At 36.9% G+C, this 24,697-nt stretch overlaps 1 long non-coding RNA gene across 1 annotated transcript; it reads right to left on the reverse strand.

The window, feature by feature from the left end:
• Positions 1 to 11,527: 11,527 nt before the first annotated feature.
• Positions 11,528 to 24,161, reverse strand: LOC148815475 (uncharacterized). Its single transcript, XR_016086086.1, has 5 exons — positions 24,127 to 24,161; positions 17,975 to 17,999; positions 15,599 to 15,782; positions 14,635 to 14,708; positions 11,528 to 13,047 (listed from the first exon to the last, which is right to left on the reverse strand). It is a non-coding gene; the product is annotated as an uncharacterized LOC148815475 (long non-coding RNA).
• Between the last annotated feature and the right edge of the window lie 536 nt (positions 24,162 to 24,697).

Consider the following 24,697-nt stretch of genomic DNA (forward strand, 5'->3'; position numbering starts at 1 on the left):
AGAAAGAGAGGCCAATCAAGAGATGTGAAGTCAGAATAGGTGTAGAGAGGTGTGAAATGAAACCTTCAATGAATAGAGAGAATTTAGAAGAAAAGTAGTCTGTCATTAAGAGATGGGGGAGGTGTGATCCTAGCTTTCTGATTTATGAGTTCGGAAAACTGTGTTTGAGAACACAGACGGAGAGATTAGAGTGGTCATGGCCGTCAGAGGTGAAATGAAAAAAAAATGGGCTTGGAAAGATCTTTAATCTTCACAGCCCTAACATGTTCTCTGAAGTGGTCTCCGAGTCTCCTTCTTGTTTCCCCAGTGTAGATGGCTGGGCATTTACTGCAAGAGATACAGTAAATAAGGTTGCTGGAGGTACAAGATGCCATCTGGGTGATCTGGAATTGTCCTGAGGGGCCTTGAATGAGTGTGGTGTTAGATGTGTACTTGCTGGTGATACAGTGAGCTCTGTTGCAAGGGAAGGTGCCTGGTGTGGATGGTTGCTGAGGGCGGTCAAGGGAGCTGTGAACAAGAAGGTTGCGCAGATTAGGTGGTCGGCGATATGAGATAATGGGGCGGTCAGAAAAGAGGGCTTCAATGGAGGGATCATCCTCGGATGGAAAAGTTGTCTTTAATAGTCCTGGGGATAGGAAGTGTGTTGGGGTTATAGGGAAGCACCAAAGGAATGCAGTTGTTACGGCGGGAGTTCCTGATTGAGCTGATCGTCCGAGGGGTGTTTTTGGCTCAGGCAAGGGCCCTGTCAATAACACTGCTGGGGTATCCTCTGTTGATGAAAAAGGAGTACATTTTGAGGGCTTGGTTCTGGAAGTCGATGTCGTCGCCGCATAATTGTCGTAGCGGAAGGAACTGTGAAAAAGAGAGAGTTTTTAGTTTGTTTGGGGTGAAATGAGCTATACAGGAGATAGCTGTGTAGATCCGTGGGTTTGTAATAGACCGAAGTGGAAAGTAGGGGGTAGTTGATGGAGAAGTTGATGTCTAGAAACGGAAGAGTAGTGGAAGATATGTTAACTGTATATTTGAGGGACAGGTGGAAGTTGGTGAAATAATGCAGAAAGCGCTCAAGCTGGTCGTTAGAGCATGTGGAGACACCGACACAGTCATCAATGTATCGCTTGTAGAGGTCAGGGACATAGCCAGTGTAGGAAGCGAAGAAGCGTTCTTCTATCCAGCCAACAAAAATATTGGCATAGCTGGGTCCCATTCTGGTGCCCAATGCAAAAACAAAACAATTTGTGATGTAAATTTGTGTTATTTTATTTTGAACAAAGTAAAAACCTACAAATAGGGCAGTACCGAGCCTCTTCATAGTAAAATAAAAAAATAGATAAAACTCCACAGTAGTTCACCACTACATCAAGTTGGCATAACTCAGTGGTTATCAGTATTTACATAAGTGCCTATTTTGTTATTAAACATTGGACTACTTTATGGAGGTCAGATCCTTTTCCAAAACTGTAAAGTTGCATGGAAGAGTGACATCACTTACTTCTAAAAGAAAGTATCTCTAATATCTTAGAAATCAAAAGCACAAACCATGGTGTCAATGGCACAAACCAAATAAATTGGAAGTCCACACAATCTATATCCCCCAAGAGAATATCTGTAGTATAGTGAAGAAATTCTCAACAATCTCCACACAAGGATTCAGCTTCTACTTCTGGGAAAATGTGCTGATCTGTGGAGACCTCATATATGTATATGGACTATCTCCTTTGTAACACACAACTCACACTTTATACAAGTGCAGCCATGACAATACGTTTACCAAGAACTGTCATTTGGGGTCATCTCCTTGATATCTGATATGTTTGCTGATGACACAGCCCTGGTCAGTTAATTAAAGGACACAGAATACCATCATGGGCTCATTCTAAATGATTTTACTAACTGGTGCAACGAGTTCTCCCTAAAGTTAAATGTTTCAAAAACACAGGAACTGGTTATTGATTTTAGGAAAAATACCACACCCCCTCAACCCACTATAATTGATGGTCAGTCTGACTGGTCATTGACAAAAATCTAAAATGGGACAAATGTTGTGACACGATCTATAAAAAAGGCCAACAGAGACTCTTATTTCTTAGAAAACTCAGCTACTTTAAGGTAGATAAAACTTTTCTTACACTTTTCTACAAATCATTCATTGAAAGTGTCTTAACATACTGCTTCACTTGTTGGTTTGGCAACATAAGTACCGGTAATTGTAATAGGCTGGTAAATTAGTGAATATAAGTGGCAAAATAATCGTGAATAATCAAATCAACTTAAGCATCCTTTACAAACAGAGGGTGACTAAGAAAGCCAAAAGCATCAAGGAGTGTGTGTCTCACCCCCTCCATTGCGGATTCACACTTCTCCCATCTGGGAGACGCCTCTATGCCCTTAGGTGTAAAACCAACAGACTCAGGAAATCTTTCATTCCCACTGCAATTACACTATTAAACAATGCAAAGTACAGTAACTACCTTGTTTCCTGTTTCTTTTCTCCTGTTACACTACTGTATTCTCTTCCCTTTTGATGATGTTTATTTGTCATTGTGTTGTTTGACTGTGCCATAAAAATTTCCCCTAGGGGACAATAAAGCTTGAATTGAATTGAATTAATACTCCTTGGAAGTTAGGCCTGGGAGAACCAAAAGACTAGATGTTAGGACCACAAGACTGGAAAAAGTTAGTCCCAAGAGGACTGGACATCAAGACCCAAGGAAGCCAGCATACAAAGGACAAGAATAGCAAAGAGCTCCACTAGACCAGAGAAGCAAAGTCTGATATGCTGCTCCACCCTCTCCAGCCAGCAGTCCACACCCCTTGCCTTTTACCTTGAATAATAATTCAAGTTTATTAACACCATTCAAAAGTGCAACTTGCACTTTTCTAATTCTTTATTTTCAACCATTTCCTCATCTCTTTGTATACGCCTTTGTTTGAATTAAGTTTATTTTAATAATAAACTCACCTGTTTTAATAAACAGAAGCAGTCCTGATTTGAATTCCCACAGATCAACCTCACCACTATCTTGAATTCGGGTTGTTACTGTAAGCACTGTGTTAATTATCACATTAATCTGGCTGTGTTTTCACTGGACATGGTCATATAAGGGTTGGTGTGATGATTATCACTAGATCACGAGATCTGTCTTATACATGCTCTTGGTGTGTCAGAATCCCGGGACACGTGGTTTTGGTCTTGTGGTCGAACGTGCTTACAACAGGGTCTAAGGTTTAGTTACATGTGCTATCCTCCCAGAATATATACATGATTGACTGGAGGTTCAGGTAACCCTCTAAAACCACACTAAAATGGTGAATATAGTGAATTTTCATGTAGCTCAATCTGCATTGCCACACAGACAGTTTCAAAGTCTGCTATGAGCCTGAAATTGGAGTCTATAACTAAAGTTCGGGAGGGATGACAACAACCAAGCTCAGACTCAGCTGTCAGTAATTAGCAATCACTCCTGACAATCTATTCCCCTCCCAAATGCTATAAATACCTACGAGATCACTATTTCTCTCTCTCTTGCATGTCTCTTGCATGAGCCTCGCTGTCTTGCGTGTGTCCTTGCATAGATACAGTAGTACTACGGCCCTGCCTACACCATTCAATCAATATAAGCCAGGAACCGCAGATTTCCTTGTTCTCTGCGTACCAGGTAGCAATTGATCTGACTCTTCATTGCTTTTCAACATCTGCCAGCTTCATCTGCAGGTCATGCCTTTCCCAAGACCGTGACCCGCCGAGCTGTTGCTGATGTTTCTTCCAACTCAAGGCTGCCTCCTTGCTGCTCATGCGTATTTATTTTAATAAGCAACTCGCCTACTGTAGGTCTTCGGAAGCCTTCCTTCTTTACATACAGTAACCCTAAACAAACACTCCCCCAGCTGCTATCCAACCTCCGCAATGACCCACAGTTCGTACCAAAAATTCTTCTCACCTCCTCCATGCTTCATCATTCTGCATTGGTTGTTATGGGGTACCGCTTGATTCTTTTGGGGGCCCTGGTCTCCTTGTCCTCTGGCCAGGAGGCCAGCCCTCAACCAAGCGGGTTAAGCCACAACTTCACTCCATGACGCTTTCATCTTGGGTGTGGTCGTTCCTTGTGAATTCTAAATATAATATGTGCAAATTGAGTTATTGAGATATTATTTCAATATTAATTTTTATCAACCAAACTGTAAGTAGGGCTATTATTGACATTAAACAATTATTAATGATACATAATAATGATAAATCTGTAAAAACAAGTGCATGAGATAACTCTTGGCATTCACCTTCTGAAAGGTTACTGTCCCCTCACCCAGAGCAATACCAGTAAGCATTGACTGATCAGAAAATTCAGATATTATTGAACACATTCATGCATACACCTGGCTATAAAAAATTTAAATAGCATATTTAGTTTTGCATACCTCTTGAAGTGTTGGTTAGGAATAGTGCACCAATACTCTCACCACACATCACATAATTAAGAGTTTAGAACATCATGATTAACAACAGTATATGCATCAATTATCATGTGGACCAATTGAACAGAGGCCTTTCTGAGAATTTTCTTACTGGACACTCACAGTCCAGTATTTTTTCAGATAGTTATATTGTATAAATGCAACCATCGAGAATGTGTATCAAAATTCACGTCAGTTGAAAGCACACTGTGCTACAATTCTATTTAGCATGCTGGATTCAGCCATTCAATGCTCAAGGACAATTTATAGGAGGCACTTGTGTTGTAACATTGTATTAGATGTTACTGCAATTATAGCTTCATTTAATCTATTTTTCTTAGTCTAATCATATTTCTTGAAAATATAAACATATGTTGTACAAAATACAGTCTACTACCATTTTAAAATATAATGTGGCTGTACTTTTTTTTCTGAAAAGGAGATTATAAACCACAAATGGAATTGGCCTTACAGTGAACCTGTAAAGTACCACAGTTGTCAGACAAGTCAGTACAATATCAGATGTTTATTAATCCATTAGTGCTTTCCTACTATTGACAATTTCATTAAATATATTGATTACGTTTTTGAAACAGTATGTTGTTACCAAGTTGCACCAGGTGATATGTCACAATGCTGGACAATGCAAATAGAATTCTTGTTTTTTTATTTACATACAGTATACAGAATTATTAGTAATTGTGTAAATAAATAGTAATTGGAAAACAACTTTATTTTAATTATAAAAATATATTACACATAGTGGCTTTAGAAACATATCATATTTAAAAAGAAATGCTGTAAACATGCAAAAAACAAAAAAGCCCAGATTAAAATAAGTTTTGAGAAGTGATTTGAATGACGGTCCGATTGTAGCTGTCTATACTATATTTAGATCAATAAATTTAAATTGTTAATTGTCATGGAAATATAACTATCAAGGAAGCCACAAGAGAGAGTTCTCACCTGAGCAAGGTCTTTATTTCAATATTGCAATATTGGGAGCCCTGTCGCCACTTTACAAAGTGCAACCAGAGACTCAATTTGTTACAAGCAGTACAGGGTTTTTATAAGATGTTGCGCTGTAAGAGAAAGCTCAGCACTTTGTCCCTTCTAACACTTCCCCTTTCCTTAAGACAAAACAGATTACATCATAAAAACGAAAGAAGAAGCACCACTAGATTTGTTTTCAAAGCTTATCAGTAACTTTCGGCTAATCTAATGACCCAGACAGCATATATTGTTTTGGTACATTGTCTTCTAAAGTAACCTAAACAGGGCGTACTTTGTTGACACACTGTTTTCTAAAATTCTGCCCGTAGCACAGCAGTTACATCCTTGAAATATATTTTGTAAAAGCACCAATATATTTTTTGCAAAGCTCTCTACATTTTAAGAATCAATTTATTTATTAGATTTCCATTTCAATTCCCTCCTTTTTATTCTTAAAATATTTAAAAGTTAGATTCTTCATATGGATTCCCAGGAGGCTCCCATACTTTGGATTCTTGCGTTCTTATCAGAATATACTGATGCGTAAACATATTCATTACCATATTTCGAAGCATTGGAATAATACATGTCATACAACAACATAAAAACAGGAAGACAAGTATCACAGCCCCTATAATCGGTGTTAGTAACTTAAAGAAAAACATTCCCCCTGGCCCAAACAGTGATTCTAACCAGGAGAGAAATGGGTGAGGCTGTAGGATGAGGCATTTAAGCACATACATAACAAGATGCATTAAATTTCTTTAACTTTACAGTATGATTTATAAATTTATACCACAAATTACTCATATCTCCCTCATTATCAGTTTCATTCAGCCAGTTTGTATACAAAGAGGCTTCGCGTTTAGATTCTTCCTCTTTCTGGGTGGTGACAGGCTTCCACATAAAAAGGAAAAAGGCTGTGCACATCAGTCCCAAGCAGGTGATCCCCATCTGTCCTTGTGGAGACATCACTCCTGCGCTTTGCTCAGTTCGTTTGTGACCTTTTTACAGTGGGAAGCATGAATCCAGGGCACCTGGTACGGCCCCCTCCACCTGAGTGAACACCATTTCTTTTTCCTGAAGTCTTTCACCAGAATCCAGTCTCCTTTTTCACTCATTAGTTCTTACAGCACAGGTAAATCCCTGTGGGCTGGAGCCCAGCATCTTTCTTAGGGTTTTTTTAACAAGATTGGTCAACAGCTGGGTAATAACTCTTAGAAAAATCTACACATTGTTCCCCTGCCTCAGCTGTGCCGTTTTGCACAACAATTCTAGCTGAAGTTGTAAAACTTCTCTTTGTTCCGTTCCTGCAAAACATCTTATTATGAACAAACAAACCACAATAATCATTTGCATCTAGGGGAATCACACCCAAGGGTAACCCCCCTTAAAACTATATTGTTCTACCCATCAGGTTCTGTTCCTTCATTCCACTGTTCCAGCAGACTGAGGGTGATCTCAGTCCATCTCACCCCGAACAATGCAGCCACAGCCTGACACACCTTCCCTGTGAAGTGTGTCCCTTGATCATAATACAAGCGGTAGGGCAGTGCCCACCGAGGGCTTATCTCTGTCATCAAGTGTTTGGTAGACACAGAGGCAGTGGCAGCAACCCACTGGGAAAACAGATTATAAGAACCAAGGTTTCCCTTTACAATTGTCAATTTGCCAGTGCATGAAAGGTTCCTCAGGAGCAGGCCTTTTGAGCTGTAGCACCCGCACCTGAACTGTAGTTGAGTTCCTTTGATAAGCGTCACATTGAGATACCACATAAGTGGCTACTGCTTCAAACCCGGTCCCCACCCAGGTTTGGGTAACCGGCACACTATTTGACTCACACCCGGGTGTCCGACAGAGTGCATTTGTCGAGCTACAAAGGGCATTAGGCTGTGAGGGCATGCAGGGCATCCAGTGTGCTGGCAGCACCACACCCAATCATCATGCAGTCCCACATTCTTTTCTAACCATGTCCTTTTCTCTGCTTTAGAGGCCTCATCCTGAATATCCTGTAGCTGTCCCCTTTTCACCAACAGAGGTTTCACAGGGGTCTCAGACTCCTGTTCTACAAGTACTGCTCACCTGACAGCTGCATCTGCAAAGTTGTTCCCTCGAGTTACTGGAAACATTTCTTTATTATGTGATTTACCCTTTACCACAGCTACTTCAGTCAGTAGCTGCTAAGCTTCTAACAGTTCAGAGACAAACCCAGCATTCTTAACTGGAGTCCCTGCCATGTTGGGGAAATCCCTATTCCTCCACCGCCATCCAAAATTGTGGCATACACCAAATGTATATATGCAGTCTATATAAATCACTACAATTTTCCATTTAGCATATTTGCATGTTTCAATTAAATCTTTTCATTCGGTCTGCTAGTTCTACACCAGATTATTCACAGTTTATACAGCCAGGCAGGTAGCCTGCACAACACATAAACACGGCCCCTTGGCCACCGCATCGAGGGGTCCTGAATAACAATAACCCACCAGACGATGCCTATCTCCATGCTCCTGCACCAGCACAGCAGCTCACAACCCATTTCTTTCACTTACAGACAGATTACATACAGTACAGATGATCCGTCTGAGGGAATCCAGTCCAGGGCCAGTGCCTGCAAGAAAGCTTGTTTCAAAACATTAAAAACGGTTTCTGCTGCAGGGGTCAAGGCAATTTTGTTTTTAGACTGCACTACCCCCCTTAAGCCAATACGTCACCAGACGACCTCGTTCTGAGAATGCATTCACCCTGGCTTTATCATGTAGTTGGTTTTATACTTCTTTTTTTCCGTCTGAAGATCTAATACTTGGAGTAGCCCGGCCTTATGGATTCTCTCATTAGGTAAAACAATCACAATATCACATCACTCAAGTAAATTTGTTTTATTACTGTGGAAGTATCTTCATTCACTTCCTTTTCATCGGCTAACCCCGAGTATACTATCCATAAAGCTATAAACCTTTCTGTAAAATCTGAAACATCCTCACTTCCTTCTGCTTACATGCTGTTACTTTTCTCCAATCAGTTTTCGGTGGGTAATGCTCTTTCAAAAATCTCCACACTAATTCCCACCCTTCTCCCAGATTCTCTCTTAAGGCGTTCTATTTCTTCTTTTGCTTTTTCTTTTTCTGCATATATAACTTTGTTTCGTTCAGCCATTGCTTTTAGCTTTTCCATCAGGGTTTTTTGCGTCTCATCTATGATATTCTGTTGAATTCTCAAATATTCCTCTAAAATAAAAACCTTATCTGTTTATTTTTATCCCAATGTTCATACACTTTTCTACATTCCTGTTCAGCCTAAATTGCGTCTGACAGTCCATAACTTCGTTTTTAAGTTTCACTTTGTATTAATCTATTTTTTTTTCTTCACACCAAACCATTTTCACGTCTCCCACGTGCCCCGCGGAATCCCCCAGTTGAGACAAACTGACGAACTATCACAATTCGGGAACACGGACCAGGTTCCAAATCCTGGCCTTAAACACACAGTTGAATCGAGTTACCATTTTTGGCTCTTCTGCGAGTACAGTTCTAGTTACTACCTTCAGCCGTACTGCAGTCGTGTACCAGGATGCAACACCTGGATTTTTTCGCACGGGCAGGGTGAGACGCTATTCCATCAGCAATCCCTCTTTTTCTACCCCACCTTCACAAAACAGGCATCTACAAACACATACGCCATTAAGTCATTTTTCTGTTGTACCCGCTTCAGCTTCAGAAAAACCCTGAACCCACCACAGCAACATGGAGAGGACAAGGGACTTTTTAGAAAAGAGGAGTCCTTACCTCTTTTTAGAAGTGGCCACCTAACTTTTCCTCTCCATGTCCGTGTGGTTTAATTTAGATGGATACTTCTTCATCATTTGGGTCATGTATCCGCCAATCTGCCTCCTCCTTTTTAGAGGACGTTGTAAACCTTTAGGAACAATATGATCTAGCAACAAGGTTATGTCACTGTAATTAGGCTTAAGACAATCAAGAACAAGGCTTGCCTTTCTTCTAAATTCTTTACGATCATCAGGCAATTTAGGAAAAGACTTGACTGATCGAAATTTGCAATTGAGATATAGTAGGACCCTCTTGAAAAATATAAATATTATTTTAATGATTACTTGAAAAACAGAGTTGCTAAAATGGCATCTACATGAAGGAAGTCTGCAAGAGTATTAGTAGATAGAATTCTTTTAAAATGTGTGGCACATCGGGAAATGTACAGTAGCTTTTTTATGTCCATGTATTCAGCTCAATTGTGATTTCACATGCTGTGAAAGAGACTCTTCCTATTTAATTTTATATAGACCCTTTAAAAATAACAAAAATTGAAGTCTAAAATGATAAATGCCACTCAGAAAATCTCCAAAAGATTGGCAAATATTTGTCTTTTATCTTAGTCTCCTCATGTTAGGGCAAGCAGTCAAAATATATAATAAAGCCTGAGTTGGAGCCTGCAGGACAGCATGACTGAAAGGTAGATTAGCATGTCTGTGTGGTGCACTACGTAATAGTTTCTAAAATTATTAAACTCCATCAGATATCAACAATACAAAGCATTGTGTGGATCAAACTGTGTTTAAAAAGCTGCCAGAACGTCCTGATGTGGAGCACAGCACACACATACATACAGTACTGAAGAGCCAGGAAGTAGGAGAGAGAACAAGCACAGCAAATAAACTCCATAGGGAGTTTCACCCAGGGAAAAATTTGACCTTCAGTGTATTCCTTGCTAGTTGGCCTAGTGGTCGCTTTATTGACAATTAGTTTCCATTATACCTCAACGTGGTATTATTGAAACAATGAATATGTTTGCAAACTGCTCCAAAGCTGTATAGCTGGCTTTACAGCGTAAAAAGCTTTTGGTTTGTGCTTCTGCACTCCAAACACAGTCTCATAAAAGAAAGTAGGATGCCACGATTAACAGCATCAAAAGCAGCACAGAGGTATAGGAAAACAAAGGTAGATAGAGAACCCGAATCAGCAGCCATAAGACTATCATTAGTGATTTTAACAAGGGCAGTTTCTGTACTGTGTAATTGTCTCCAGATTGGAAGGGTTTCAAGAAGTTGTTTGTTAATGTGTACTAAGCTATAAAAACAAGCTACATTGGCCAAAGGGCCTCCTCTTTATGTTAAAATTGGTTGTAGATATATATGACTTACAAAGAGAAAAGACCTGTGCATCCAGAAGTGGAGCTGGTTTGGAATTGCAGAAAGACATGATGATATTCGGGTTTAATACTGTGCATCTTGGCTTGATCCAAATCCTTCTGAATGACATCAATAAAAGTAAAATGCAGTATCCAACAGCTTACAAGTAATAATAATAATAATAATAATAATAATAATAATAATTAATAATTGCTTACACTTACAGTATATAGCGCTTTTCTGGACACTGCACTCAAAGCGCTTTACAGGTAATGGGGACTCCCCTCCACCACCACCAATGTGTAGCCCCACCGGGATGATGCGACGACAGCCATAGTGCGCCAGAACGCTCACCACACATCAGCTATCAGTGAGAAGGAGATTAGAGTGACGAAGCCAGTTCACAGATGGGGATTTGGCCAGGTTGCACATTTCAAGTTGCACATTGAACTTATCGATGTGATTTCATATTTATGTTTTTGTATAAATTTTGGAATATTGTATATTTTGGGATATTGTAGACTTACCATTGTTATCCGAGATGTGCCCACCATAATTCAATTATCTTTTTTACTGTTGATGATCCATAAATGTGACTTAAAGCAGCAGAAAAGTGGTCAGTGTGCTGTGCTCTTAATGTGGAGTGAATTGAAGCCATTGTACCATTCTCCACGCCACAGTCTGCCCTCAAAAGCATAGGTGCAATACCCAGTTCTAACATACACCTGACATAGTTGTAGGCAATTGTGACAGGAATCCATACACCCACTTACATCAATGCCATAAGGCTTCAATTTGTCATACCGAAATGAAATTTGGCTCCAGAGAGTGACAGCTCCTGTAACACATTTGCCTCGCCCTCCATGCTGATGTACCAGATTAATTCATATGAGATAACAGATGCATCACATCATCTCTTCTGACTTTCAATTGGTATTTTTCCTTTAGAAGTTAAAACATTGACATGCAGTTGAATAACCTCTCTGGTCCTCTCACCTCCATATTAATTTCACTGCACACCACTTGCAGGGGTGTGTAATTGCCCCCTTTTTTAAACAGTGTTCAAAGTGACCTTTCAAACTCCTCAGACTCATCGACATGCTATCAAATGTTTGCGGAAAATATAAGATCAATATATACGTACAAACGTTACTGAAATACTTCTTCAGTAAGTCAAATTTGCCAAGGCTGTTTCCATTAACAACACCTGTAAGCAGACATTAGGGAAATTTATGTAGCTATACAGTAGCTTTGTGATATACAGTACTACAATATGTAAAAATTGTCCTAGGTTATGTCTCCTCACAGATTTACAGAAGTCCTATAGATTTGCACAGTGAGGGCAAAATGAATGGTTTTCACCAAACTGCCCTCCACAAAACAAGCAGAGCATCCTACTGTTGTGGTGTTTTTTAAAGTTTTAGAAAATTCACAAAAACATCTTATTATGGACTCAACATGTGCACTCCACTCAGTGATGCCCTTTCACCTTGCAACAGATGTCCATTGTAAGAACAATGTCAGTTTCCATTTTGAAAACATTTTTATTTGTGCACTCTTTTTAGCTTGTGTTGTGCCATTTTTTTGTGCACACAGTTTTGTTTTTGTTTAGCACTTCTAAATCTAGGTCACTATACTAAAATATTAAGTATTGTTTTTCTTCGCATGTCTGTATCAAACTAAAAAAAACACCAAGAAAACCTAAGTTCCTCTTTGAGTTGTCTCACTAACTTTAACTGTAAGAAACTTTGTCTATTAGATCTGGATTCTAAACTGCTTGTTAGTTCAAAACAATTCACTAAGACTACACCACACAAATGTCCACAACCCAATATTCAAATCTGTATAACTGTCCAAAACCCTACAAATTCACACAATACCAGTTTTCTTTCTTTGGGCAATATTTCCCCTCTATAACCCAATGCTGGCAACCTTACAGTATTTATATCATGTCCAGAAAGGTTGCTTTACATCGCCCAGCTGGGTTTTGAACTAAGGAGGTGGATGAAGTGGATATACAAATGCAAGATATTATGATTATAATTATTAATATACCAGTTTTTTTCTTCTTCTTATCATTCAGATATATTAGATTAGAATACTGTATATGTCATATTGTCAAATTAATCAGAAAGCCCTTTGTCACTAATTTGTCCTAGTGCCACTTCAGGAGAAATTGAACATGTATAGTCTTGTTTAGTATTTAATGTGTTTGCATTAAATAAACCTCCTTATGTGTGATCATGGTAGAAATACATTATTACTGAGTCTTTATTCAAGGTGTTAAAAAAATCATTGTTACATAAATGTTAAAGTTTTGTATTTAACATTTGTACAATTGCATCAAAGCTGAATTGTAGGACCCCTCATAAAATTAAATCATTTTTATTAAAAAAGCACACAGAGTGGTCCAAAGTCATGGTAAAGGTTCTGTTGACATCAAGCATATTTTCTCCCTGTGAAACAAGAAGAAAATACATTTTATATATTATTTTAATAAAAAATACTTTTTTCATTGGACTGAAAAGTTCAATCTTCAACATTTCATTAAATGTGATTTTCACAGAAATTGTTAAAAAATCCATGACTACTCAAATATATATATATACAGTATATACTGTACAAATGTATTTTTATTGTACATTATTATTGCATTAATCATTTTCAGCTTCTCTTTAATGACTCCTTTACATAGTTCAAGTTAAGAAAAAAGAAAATTAAAGAAACTGATTTATATAGACTGATCGGTTAATCAAAAAAATCTAAAAAAGCAACCACAGTAAGTCATACACTGTAATTATTTACAAAAATTTCACTATTGTGAAACACATTCTTTAATAAAGATATTCTTTAAACAAATGCATAACACACCATTGAAAATAAAACTCAAGAGTGTTTATTCAGATTACTTTAATGTTTTATTCAGTAATTCAGTAAAGTTTATGTTCCTTTTTAACTTTGTTCTATTTTTCTGTTAAACTACATTGGAAGATAGTTTTATATTAAGATAAATGGGTGGTACGGTGGCACAGTGGTTAGCATCACTGCCTTGCAGTGTGGATGACATGTCATGTAATTTGCCAAACCACTTTATACCATACGGTGTCGCAGGAAGCTAGAGCCTACCCAGTAAGCAACGAGCTTCCTAGGAGGTCTCATATCCAGGTGCTGACCAGGCTTAACCCTGCTTAGCTTCAGAGCTGGCTGCTGGCCCAGTGTGGATGTTCTGGGTTCAATTCTGGACGTGGGGTGATATCTGTGTGACATTTGTATGTAATCCCTGTGTTCATGTTGGTTATCTTCAGGTGCTGTGTTTCTTTCACAATCCATAGACATACTGGTGGGTTAATTGACCTCTAGGAAAAGTGGTCCTGGTGTGAGTGTATTTGTTTGTGTGTGCCCTGTGATGGGCTGGCATCCTCTCCAAGGGTTTATCCTGCCTTGCTTGCCAGAATAGGCTCCAGCTCCCCCATGACCATGAATTGGATGGTGTTAGAAAATGGATGAGTGTTAAGACAGATCTATTGGCACCTCTTGTTTTCAACAATGGTATTTACTGATACATCAACGTAAAAAAAATATTAAAAAGAAGATGATAGAATACCTAGAGAAGGCACTATATCTGAAACATTTTATGCTAAACTATATTTTTAGTTTTTGTGTTGTAAAACTCTACAATTATTAAATTATTGGAATTAAAATATTGACTTTTATGTAATTGTAAAATGTGTGTTCCCTTACTGATAATGATATTTTATTGAAAAAAGTAAAAACCCTTGCATTTCAAGTATATTTTTAAAAATATTGTTCAGAATGATTCTATTTTATTTTTAAAGTATAAAAGTAATTTTGCTAGTCGGAAACTATCTGTTATCTGTTTTTTTTTATAAAACTAAATATGAATAATCATGTAAAATAATATTGAACATAAAATCCAGAGGGAAATTTGTTATAATATATTCTGTTATAATATATCTATTAGGTGATCTACAGAGGGTAGTGCTTACTTACATGACTTACTGTATGTACAGTATACATCTTACCTTCATCTAATCTAATAACAACAACCATATTCATCTTTCCGATTTCCTTCTAAGAATCGGATAGCAAAAGATCCCTAGAAAGGAAACAGATTTTATTTGTTTTTGGTCATTTCTCCTTTTCTCCTTTCAAAGATCATTTACTGCATATGAATGGATCAATCTTATGAAGCCTTATGTTCATACAAACATGGTATATGACATGATTAAGAATCTCACCAGTGATAAAATTCGTTAGCTAAGGAAGAGGTGGGCCCAGTAAAGAGCCAGATAGGATATTAGACCATCACATTGGTGCTTCAATTCAGGACCAAACACTTCAATGGTGTTATTGAACAAATGTGCTATTAATCAAAACTCTCAGTCATATCAGCTATGGATTTAACTAAATTAATTAATGAAATCAATGTTACTTGTAAAGAGAAGGTCCTGATCAGGAACATCTTTGATTCTGTGACAGTAAAAATGCTTGCAGGATTAAATGATAGAATACTTGCCGACACCCACACATTGATAAAATGATTGTGTTGTCATGTCTGTTGTCAGATTTTCATTGACTTTTAGGATTGAAACCCTCAGAATTTGCTTCTATAATCAGTTGCTGAAGGTGACGTTCAAGACCAAAGATGTTCTAGATATGACCAAAACAACAAGACTGTCTACTGGAATTAAAAGAAAGCTAGAAGGTGCGGAAATCTGGTCAGGTGATAAGACAAGAACTTTTAGATATTGCAAGAGATTCCAGGAATGTGACTTCAGGAAAGACCAAACTGTTAGCTAGAGGACATCTAGCAACATACTGCAATCAGCCACACAAGACCAGCTTGTGGAGGTGTTTAGTAGGTGTTACCACAAACATAAGGTAGAAAAAAGCAGTGAGGAGGTCAGCTCTAGAATACAAGTTACATATCTTCATTTTTGTGAGCAGTAAAGCAAGACACATAGAAAGCTGGAACATAAGACTCACTGATCTGGATTTAGCACATCTCTTTGCTTTGTCCAGTGTGCTGTGAAAATGACCTTCACAATTACTTCCATCTACAGTTGCATTGAAAGTGTTTCCATGATCTTTAAAATTATCAAGTATTTTTTCATATTCTTTCCACACTCCACCTTGAGGTTGGTATTTCATTATTTTCACTTGAGTGCCACTGAAAAGGTAAAGCATTTGAGCTTCTCAATAACACATCCAATGATTATATATACATTTTTGAAGAAATAGATGTTTCTTTCCATGTTTAGTTGATAGTTGATGTTTGTTAGTTGATGATAGCTGATGTTTTTTATGTTGCTGTGTTTTATTTTCGATACTTCCACTTCCCTTCTCAAGAAGTTCCAGTCTAAAGCATGACCCATGAGGTCTAATGTACCAATAGCAACTTTGTCACACTGCTTTTATGATTTGAGATTAGCAGCTCCAGAGGTTAATGGCAGGAAGCTCCTCTGGTTTGCATTGATTAGAATGACTTAACAGAACAAACAAAGTTGATTATTTTCAACACTTCACCCATTTTAATTCATCATGAACTGCAGAATCACTACCTGTACAGCCTGCCAGATTCTGGCTCCTGAGGACTAGAGAAGCTCAATTCTGAGACAGATAATTCAAAGTAATTTGCGCCTTATTGAATTAAAATCGTTTTCCAAATTCAGATTTTTGGTTCAGTGCTTGTCCACACACTGAATCACCAATTAACATTTAGGTTTGATTCCAAATGAGCCCTCCATTACTTAATGGACCACATGGTTATGCATCTACTTAAATGATTAATTCTGACCTTATTGTCTTGTTCAGCTTGGATTTACAATACATAAAAATACTTTATATTTGCAGGAGCTCATTAGAGTATGGGCCCATCAACATTGGGCACTGGAAAGATAATTAAAAGAGTTATTGCCCTTGAGACACAAAATTAGCATGAAATATGCTTTTTAATTAAACTTTATTTTGATTACTGAAAGGCAGTATTACAAAGCAACATACCGTAATAAACAGCTGTCGCCATAGGATATATACAATGCTGCTGGTGATGAAAACCACAGTTTGGCCCTGTGATGTTTCACTTGTGAACTTGGTATTCTTTTACAAGTACTTACCTGGGATTTCATAAAAATGGAAAAAACAAACAAACAAAAACAGGCCAAACTGCCCATAACTCAGTTTGACAGTTTTCGTTGATAAACAGACTGAAGGGTAATATATTTTTTTTATGAATAACAGCATTTGTCTATCAAGAAATTCTACACTGAAAACAGAAGAGAGAGAAGACAACATTTTGGCTATGAAGCCTTCCTCAGGTGTGACACCTGAAGAAGGCTTCACAGCCGAAATGTTGTCTTTTCTTTCTTCTCTTTTCAGCATGGAATAAACCTATAACTTGTTCCTTTGCAGACTACGCACGCTGACGCAGCTACCCACCTGAAGAAATTCTACAGTTCATTAAAAGGCAACCAAGAAATATATCTTAAAAAGGGGTAAAGAAGTGTAAAGAACTAAATAATCTACTGAACTAATGTCTCTACAATAACTTTCCTTAAATCTAATCAGGTACTGTATGTTTCTTTCAGTCATTGCAGGACATTCATACAGTACATACATACACTTCCAGAGCTACACTGTCTATTTTTAATGTGTCAAAGAAATTTAGATCCAGCATTCGAACATCTTACAAATGCACTTTTAATTAAACTATCATTCTTTGTGAGAGCAAAGCCTTGCAGGGACCACATTAACCAGATTCCAAAGGGAGAATGAGCTGCTGCTCTCAGCCATCTGACCTGTTGCGGGAAGTCAACTGTTCAGGTGACTGTTTAAAACAAAGGCTTCCTGGGTCAGTCTGGGAGAGTGCATGGCCACTGTTGAGGGGAGCAGAACACTGAATCCTTGAGTGTGCACCACTCACTAGGAGGAGGACAGACCAACAACTGAAGGAACGGTACTTTTTGAGACTTTGTTGGACATTTTGAGAAGAGTCTCAATATTTCTGGTTATCCTAAATAAGATGTGGTTATTCCTTGTCTATGATGATTTTGGATAGATGTGCAAATAGCCAGTTGCAACATTGCAACCTCTGGTAAACTAATACTGGCAAATAATGAAATCCTGAAAATAGTTTAATAGTTCAAATTATGATTTGAATTGCCTCAGGAATATCAGGGAAAAGCAGATTTCATAACCAGTGGTGAGCAACTACTAAAATTTAAAGTAACTAAATATCATTAATCAGAAAATAGCATCAGTTCTGTGGAAACTGATTTGTATGTATAGGTCTTTGTTTTGTTTTGTTGGAACTTTACTGAGAAGTGTTGATTCACACTGGTAAATAAAAAGTTTAACACTTACCCCATTTTACTCTGTTTTCTTTAGACTGTAAGTGAACACAAGCAAATTAATCTTAACATGGGATTGAAGTTAAAAAGGACTTTTCTGTGAGCACTGCATGATTAGAATATGACACATACTATACTGTACAAATTTCTGTATAATTTCCCCAGTTACTTGCAACTCAGACAATAATAAACAATTCACAAATTTAAATGTCCTGTTCAGTTTGGAATAGAAAGACAATGCCAGACTTGGTATATATGTTTTATCTCATGCACATATTTCCCTAATAAAGAACACCTTTCAATGGTTTCTGTTTTAAACCACATCCATCATTTCTTTTGATTTTGAGACACTACTTTATTGTGCATTCACATTCTGCTCATGTCTGAATGCATTTTAATTGTGAAAATTTCCAATAATACTCTATAGCCATTCAGTCCACATTTTCAGGGCTTTCTGCTTTAAAGGGAAACCACAATAATATTTTTATATTTCAATGTTAGAAAGAATCAGCATTAATGAGAGCATTTCTTACCACAATAAAAGTAAAATGTACACAGTAACTTGTAAAACCTCCAATTTACATCACAAAATAAATTTTCAGGTACAGTATGTGCAGCGTCGGGTTTATTTTGTTACTGAGATTTGATAACTGGTCTGAGAATTTGGGACTGTGATTGCTTTTTAAACCTCTCTTCCTTTGCATAATTAAATTGTAGTGTTTTGGGCAGGCTCTGTGTAACCTATATAAAATTATATTGATATAATTATTGTGAGCATATTGTGATGCAATATGATTGTTTAGCTGTAATGTTCTATTCCAGCCTGGGTTTTAAAACTAAGCATAAAGAAGGAAAAAATCTAATCTTTATTAGAGTGTCTAATTTGACACTTGAAGATACTTGGTTTCTTTCATTTGAGAGCATATTCACTGTCTTATAGAAAAGACTTCAGACCCTTCACAGACTTAAAAGCTTGCAGTCAACTTTACTTTGAAGTAACAAGTAGTACTTGTTATATACACAATCTACTCCATACTTTTAAAAAACATAAAAACAAAGAAATAAGTAAATAGATAATTAATATGAAGGGGAATGAAAATGCAATGATTGCATAATTGTTCAAATCTTTTGTTGTGAAAAACCTAAATTAATTTAGGTGTACAATTACCTTTACAAGCCACAACAATTATTTGAACTTTGTATGAGAGCATTAGCAGTGCTCTCATATTCACATGAATACAGAACACACCTGTCTCTGTATGATCACTCTGTCAGGTAGTCAATTTCATGCAAAGATTCAACTATCTAACCAACTCTGGGATAACTCTGCCTGGGCACAGAGGAGAGCACAGAAAAGAGTGCTTTGGGAAGCAATTATGAGGTTAATTCCAACTTTGAGAAGGTTACAGAGTTTACTGGCTGAGATGGGAGAAAATGTCCATGGGTCAGCAATATAAGTTCACCACATAAATGAAACCTATATGGAACTGAAAAAAATTCAAATCCCACATTGGGTTTGCAATAAAGCACCCTACTGATTCTGTAAAAAATGACTGAGGGTTTTGTGGTCAGGTGAAATGAAACTGGAAATGTTCAACATTGCTGCCTCACAGAGCTGGGGCCCTGGGTTCAATTCTAGATCGAGGGTGCTATCTGCATGGAGTTTTTGTTCTTTATGTTTTATGGGTTTCCTCCCAGAGTACAAAAACATACTGGCAGGTTAGTTGTCATCTTGAAAAACTGCATCTGCCCTGCAATGGATTAATGTCCTGTCCAAGAAGAACCACCTTACTCCCATTGCTCTAGCTGCCCAGTGACAGTCAATTGGAAGAAGTGGTTAGAAAATGGATGAATGGTCTAAATGGCAAAATGCTGATCCAATACAACACATCTCCTAGTGAGTACTGTTCCTGCAGAACAAAGGACAATGATCCAAAGCTACAGTGGAGTGGCTTTAAAATAAGAAAATGTATTTCCTTGAGTAATCCAGTTAAGACCTCTTAAATATTTGGAAATCCTGTGGAAATATTTGAGAACTGCCACCCATACTGTATGTACGTCAACTACACCATCTATACAGCTGGATTTTAATTTGCATGGCTTTCGCCTGACGCACCTCCTGCAGTACCTATAGACCAGCTACAGGGTCTTCAGCTGGGGGACACCTTTCATCGATGTTTCACCCCCTTACCCCGGTACATCTCCTAGTGTTGGGGCAGCGACAAGGATGTCTCCCTGCCACCCCCTGCAGCTGGCCTCTCCCTAATTAAGGGTTTTGGTCCCCCATCTCCTATCTCTTCTCCTCAGCCATAAACCTCTTCAGCTAGCTCCTTTACTACCCTCTTCAGTGTTATCCCAGCCACCCCCACATCCCTGAGGAGGTGCAACATTGTGCTTATAAAGCCTCGGCATCCCACTTCCCCAGGGCAGATGTACTGTAGGTAAAGTTAATGTAACATCCTGGTTGGGGTTCAAAAATGTGAAATGAAGTGATTGTTCAATGAAAGTCATTTTTAAAAATTCATCTAACAATCTAAATCACATACTGTACATACAACATGAATAAATCTACATACTGTGGGCATAACAGCATTTTTTGCTGAATTTGTTGATTGTGGTCCATATTTCATTAAACCTTGACCTGACCTCACCTGAAGAAGGTGGTTATGCACCTTGTTTTGAGCTCAAGCTTCAATAACTCTACTGTTGCACTTTTAAAACATATACAATCATATGCCTCAGTTTATCAGCTTTCAATTTTTTCATGCTCCTATTCAGGAGTTCCTGGGATTTAACTCTGTGCTTATTACAAAGAGTAATAGTTACTCCCATGATATTGTATAAACCACGAGATTTGAGCCTGAAGTGTCTGTTCGTCAAGCCAAGCTTTATTTTATGTATACAAGGAACTACACATTTGAGGCTTATTGTTGTATTGCTCAAAAGGGGATATGGCTCTACACAGCTTATATATATACTTATCTCTACACCCTTCCCCTCCTGTCTTTAAGGTAGCTTTCTCAAGAAACTCCAGGACTCAGAAAGCACTTTAAACATTCCCTCCTTTTCTGGGAGTTTAGTATAAACATTCCCCATCAGGAAGTTTAGTACAGAAGATGGGGATGAAGTTATACATATATCGTATTACGTATTTTAATTAATTTTTATGTAATACTTGTCAGTTACACACGCTAATTTTTATTGACAGAGTACTGTATTTCAAGATTGGTAATATCAGAAGCATCATAATATTAGGAAACTGAATTTCATACCTAGGATTATAAATCAACAACAGCTAAAACATTAACTTGTAATAGTGCATTTGGATGTTCTATGATATATTGTTCTTACATTTAGTAATAGAGATGTTTTATTTTATATACAGGGGGGGCTCCTCGCTCTTACACCATTGGCACTAGTAAAATCATTGTAAAATAGCTTGTAAATCAGTATACAGTACATACATTACTGTGTTACTTTATACAGTAACTATATATTTGAGATGTTAATGCAATTATTACGTTACATCCTTTGAATAGAGAGCCCCTAACAAAGTTCAGAAAAACATCTAGAAGCGCAAGCAGCCTCCGATGCTATGTAAAATATATGTAACTGTATTCTACACATATTAGATATCCCTATATTTGCCAAGTACAGTATTTAATTAAGTTGTATACGGTATGGTCCATAAGTTGAATTTAAAAGCTTTTAATACTTTTAACGTTTGAAAAATGTTGTTAATCCCTCACACAAGCTATCATATTCACTTTTAGTTTCAAATTAGAGACTGGATAAAATATGTAACACTGGAACACATATAATAACTGGCCAGGTATTTTTTTATACTGGTCTACATTTCTACAATTCTGTAACGTTTTCTAAAAGTCAATAACATTTCTAGAAAAAAATATTATTTACTATAGATTTAAAAATTCTGAGGGCTTTGTTTTAAAATGAGTGGGCCCAATATAATTTCACTTTTTTTCCTGCATGAGAAAGGTGTACTTAACTGAAACATAATAGTTTTGACCCAGAGCACAATTCCAGGAAGCCCTCAGAACTTTGTGTTCATTATCCTTTGTAAGTCAGAGACTGTAATTGTAGGGAAAACAGCTTGTTTTAAAAAGAGGGAAATTAATATGGGAAAATAGTTTTTGTTTTATTTCTATTCAGTTCACTCAAAATTTTGAAAGATGGGAAAGTAATGTCTACTTATAAAAATAGTAATTAAAAAATCCTTGGTTTCATATAGAGAGATCTGAAAGGATCATGGACTTCACATACTGTACAGTTGGTGACCCATTTTTCAACATAGTGAAAACTGACAAGAACAACCTAAAGCTCAGTAAATGGCAAATTGACTAAAGGTCTGATCATTAAGTTTACACTAGAAAATCCTGAAACTCATGACAGAATGTGAATTACTGTAATCCCCAAAATCAAGTCTGTCCTTCATTTTACAAATATTGTATATTTACAGAGACGCTAATGCTAATAACAGAAAAGGAGATCGGGTATAATGTATGGATCTCCTACTTCAATATTAACTTTTCTTATAAAATATATATATATAGTTATCTTCTGATTTCCCACAGAAATGTCTTCTTGTTTGTATTATTTTTGCATGAACAATAGAAGTTGTACATATACTGTATCAGGAGGGAAACCATGAAAACACAGGGAGTGAAAGTGTTAACTAGAAAGCAAAACTTATAATGTCCTTGTGGCATATTACTAGTACCTACATGCACCTACTTGTCTGGTTATTTTTTAATTGTTTCTCTCTTTGCATTGCTTTACTTTTCTTGAATCCACACAACAGGCCAGGAACAGGCAGTCTCAAATGTTATATGCCTAGACACTTCAAACCCCTGTGGTTTTGATAAGAAAACAAATGATTCAGGTAATTAAGCTCAGTGCATCCAGTGATCTACACACTGAGCCAGCACTTACATGCAAAGTATGATAAAAAAGAGATTTGTTTTGAATTTTGTGTTCAAGCACTCCTATCATGCTGAAAAAAAAGCTGAAAAAGCTTAAATTTAAAAATGACATTTCTTGCATTTACAGTCTAATAACGATATTTTCTTCACTATTTTTCTCATGTGTGCTAGAGAAACACAGAAGTGAGAATGTTACAGCATAATTATTTGACTGGAACACATCCAAAACCACAAGAATAGAGCAAAAGAAAAGCAATTGCACAATCCCAGTTGCAAAAATGAAAACTTTAGTAAATGATATCCGTAAAGCTGGTATGACGAGAGAGAAAGAAAAACAAAACCAGTGAATTTAACAAATGAGATCACTGTTACACTTCGTACTCAAAAATAAATTAAGTATAATATACTGTATTACGTTTACATAGTTTAGATGATGCAAAAACATACAGAATAAAGAGGTACAGTAATTACTTTAAGTTGTTAAGTTGGGTGAATTGATTGAGGTTGGTTAGCATAACCACTCCAACTGAGGGAACAACAGCCTTGCCATAGGGAAGACCAGTGAACACCCCAGTAAGTGCAATAAACCAAAGACCTGCTGTGAGGGTGATGATGGCATTGAGGAAGGGGTTCAAAGAAATTCAAGACTTTTTACAATCTGATACTTTTACCAAGGTGAGTGAAGTGTATGAAATTTGGGGATGTCTTTCTCCTAAACCTTCATTTAAAACACTGAAATTTGTTTCTTAAGAAACAAATTATACTCTGCTAAGAATTATTAGTTTCATTTAAATCTCTGCAAAATCTATGAGTGGTTTTAAGAAACAAAAACTATATTATGTTGCAGGCTTATAGAGTTTGTTACAGACAATATATAGCTTAGACATGCTGATGAGTTATAATTGTCAGGTTGGATTAAAAGGTTTTCATCTAAATTAAATTAACTTAATTGGCTGAAATGCTCTCTTTTACATTATTTCATGGTTTCTTATTTTCTCCCTAATGCTTTTAAAACGTATCTTATAATTTTTATAGCATTTTCTTTTCTATTCTAACAAACACACGCATCATTAACAGTATTAGAATTTATACTTGTTCCTGGTTATTAACATTTGTACAAACAATACCTCTCAACCTGTTTGGCTGTTATTTGAAGGCATGTCATTGTTTCTAGAATTTACTCTCACCAACGAGAAGAGTACATGAGAAGTAATAGACTTACCTTAGGAGATGTCTGGTGTAGAGATAACTGTAAGCAAGGGAATTAGTGAAACTTCCGTGTTTTTATAGTGGGAGGCTGTATTGCATGTTTTCCTATCACTCGTCACTGTATTTTCCCTGGAATTTGCAAAGCAGGGGATTTTCCTAAAACAATTACCATAATGCACATTAAAGCTTTGAAGTTTAGCTCAGAACTTTTTTTGATTAAAAGAAATGGGAAGTAAAACTGATAAGTAGAAAGCAAACCGAAAATGCTTTCGGATAAGTAAAATAAAATTTATTTAATAGAATGATTTGTAAGAACATCTATTTTTTAAATTTGTTGAAATGTTTAATCAAAAAATATAAAAATAAAACCAGTAATCTCATCAATAGTCTCATCTGTTTTGATTTGTGTCCTATCTTGGGTGGCACCAAATTACTGGACCCACGAAAGTCATGAATCTAAATCAGAACAATTCGATTATACAATCCTATGACACTGCATATAGTACATGTTGTGCTGGAAGCACATATAATTTTGATTTCATAAGACTGAACAGTTATTTGTTTTCTGAAGTCATTTTTGATTT

This window comes from Atractosteus spatula, chromosome 25, assembly GCF_055471065.1.
Source record: "Atractosteus spatula isolate fAtrSpa1 chromosome 25, fAtrSpa1.hap1, whole genome shotgun sequence".
In the NCBI taxonomy this organism is placed as follows: Eukaryota; Metazoa; Chordata; class Actinopteri; order Semionotiformes; family Lepisosteidae; genus Atractosteus; species Atractosteus spatula.